This window comes from Dermacentor albipictus, chromosome 7 (genome assembly GCF_038994185.2).
Source record: "Dermacentor albipictus isolate Rhodes 1998 colony chromosome 7, USDA_Dalb.pri_finalv2, whole genome shotgun sequence".
In the NCBI taxonomy this organism is placed as follows: Eukaryota; Metazoa; Arthropoda; class Arachnida; order Ixodida; family Ixodidae; genus Dermacentor; species Dermacentor albipictus.
The window spans coordinates 40552486-40555425 of record NC_091827.1 but is presented as its reverse complement, the minus strand read 5'-3'; positions in this window follow the sequence as shown (position 1 = coordinate 40555425).

Here is a 2940-nt window from a genome sequence, read left to right as displayed (position 1 = left end):
TGCTACAGAGAATAGTTATCTGTAAGTATGTCTATGGCGCTTCCCGGGTAATATACGGACTATGTAGTCCTCATACAATGATGCAAATCTGCCATTTTCCGCGTTCTATACGAATGGTAAGTTCAAACACCTCTGTTCAAGTTGACCGCGCAGTACTGAGCATGAGCGTGTCTCTCTATAAAACTATGCAGGACTGCGCAAACAATCATCTATGAGTGTGTTCTAAGAACATATTTAAAATTTACGTCTATATACCGTCTACCTGCGGACGTTATTCGCCTAGTACGTCTATGCGCAGGCATTCCAAGGACACTAAAAAACAATATTTTGGCGAGAAAATGTGGGTTCACATAGCACGCAAGTCTGCCGATAACTTCCTGCAAGTGGTCTTCATGTGTAGCTGTTTTCCGTGTTCCTCTTTTGTTGCGCAAATTGGCTTGCTATTTACAGCAAATCAATAATTAAAGAAATCACCGCAAAGTGTGGCTTTATGAAACTGTCCGCATATGCTGGGCTGCTACACCTGAGTACTCTTGAAAGCATAAAGTTCAAGAAAAGACTGATGGTCGTATATTCCTTACAAACAATAGCTAGTACTGACAACAGGGCTAATTGATGATTGATTGTGCGTTCGATAATTCAGAACAAGAGAACACGGAAGGAAAGACCGCTGCAAGAGAACCCGTGCTGTTTGCTTCCTTGTTTCTGTCTTCTTCTGCACTACTCTGCTCATACTTGTTTATCCTTTGTGCGCTTTTATCAGAGCAACGTTCGATATAAAGGAGCGACGGAAAACGTTTGTCTCACTCCCCTCCTTTGGAAATGTGTTTGGAAATATTTGGAAATATAGGAAAGGTGTTGGACGCGTCTTGGTATCTTCGTGGGCACCCCAGGCAGCCTTGTAAGCTAGGTTGTTGCCGGCGATGCCACAGTGAGCAGGGATCCATTAAAATATAATGTGGTGTCCTCTATCAAGAGCATGGTGGTGCACTTCCCTGATGTCAGATATCATCTGCTCGTAAGTTCTGTGACGTAATGCAGACTTGATGCTGTGAAGAGCTGCCTTAGAGTAACAAAATACGACTAATTTCTCTGTTGGCTCTTCGGTGATGTTCATCATAGCGGCATGGAGAGCTGCAAGTTCTACCGATGTAGATGTAGTCGTGTGCGATAACTTGAATTTAACTGTAACGTTCTTGGATGGAACGACGAATGCGGCAGTTGATCTGGTAGGTGAGGTCCAACCATCGGTATATATATGAATGTGGTCATGATACGTCTGGTGCAGTAATATGAGCGTAAGTTGCTTCAGAGCCGGCGCTGAATAATTCGACTTTTTTGTAATTCCTGGTTAAGCAAAATTCACTTGAGGCTGTCGCAGGCACCACAGGGGAGAGGAAGGCTTCGCCGCCGGTGTAAAAGATGCCAGTATTCACTCTTGATGACCGCTAATCACTCGTGAAAAGGTCGCTTGAGGTCTTTCGGCCGGTAGGAAGGCCAAATGACGGTCGGGGATCCTTGACAGATGGCGAATGTGCGCTCTGAGAGAGTCGACAGCTACATGTGTCTGGATTATATGATCTCCCGCGATGGCGATTGTTGCTGCTGTTGAGGTGCGCTAGGGAGCCGTAAACACGTGCGTAAGGCTTGACCTTGTATGCTCTCCAAGGCGTGAAAGTTCGTCTTGCATGCATTTTATACAAGCCTGACATATACAAGAAAAAGTATGGAGGCAAAAACATTTTGTTTACAAGGGCCGCGTTTATATGCGGGATGAAATTTTATTTCCCATGACACGGTGTGTTTTGTAGACTGGCAGTCGATCGAGTGGTCATAGGCCAGGGAAGAAGAGACGAAAAAGAAATACATATTTCCATGCCATCTTGAGTGTGGCCTGGAAGAAGTATTTTTACAATGAATTTCTATTTTTGCGCGATAATGAAAACAATGATAAGGAGTGTTTCTTGTTCTATTGGCTCTTCATTAGATTTATGCCCGACATTTTTCACATTACAATTTATAGAATTTTAGCGGTTGTCTTTATTTTGACGCGTTAAAACGCTCTTGTAGACTTGATGGAAGCCGGCGTAACGTAACCGTTTCTCACAGCGTGGGCGTTACTGCTGTAGGGCAAACCGCGTGAATAATCGTCCAGTTCTCGTTTGACGTATAGGTGAGTGACAGATAGGCGACGCCCTCATGAAGAAAGTGGAGAGGGTGTCGCCATTTGAGCAATTCACATACTCCCAGCTTTGTGTCGTCTGCTTTCTTCGCGCAGCGATAATGCCCCGTTACACTAAGGAGCTATCGCTCCTTCACAGATAAAAAGAAGAAAAAGATAGTTACGGAGCTAGGGCAGCGCGCGCCATGACAATAATTACTTGCATCCCCGTTGATGCTGAGCTAATTCATTGGCGACTTACCCCGCATATACTTGACAAACAAACGCAGTAAGTCATGCCTCGATGGGACTTTCTCTGTATAGAGCCGGCTGCCCTGTTTGGAAAGTCTATAAATCCTGCCGCTCTAGGAAAAACGCACAGATGTATTACGTCGGCTGTTTTCTCAGAAAACGAGGTTACTGTGTTATACAGTTGTTCATTTTTATATTATTGTTGCTTTATTTCTATGTGTGCGTGACCCCTTCAAACACGTTCCCTTCATCAGAAAAACAAACGATAACTTCTTGCCGAGTAGCTTCCTGAAGAAATATTGAGAGGACTTCTAAGGAGGAACCATCACGCAATTCAGCGCGCATGGGTAGGTGCCTCGACAAAGCTTCAATCCTTCTCATTGCGGCATCGCCCTGACAGCCTTCCATATTTTTTGTGATTTCTTTCTGAACAAAGAACCGATGTTTGAAACTTAGGAAAGGCTGCAAGGTCATACCCGAAAATAAAATTCTGCGGGAATTATGTCATTCTTTGTGCTGAACAAAGA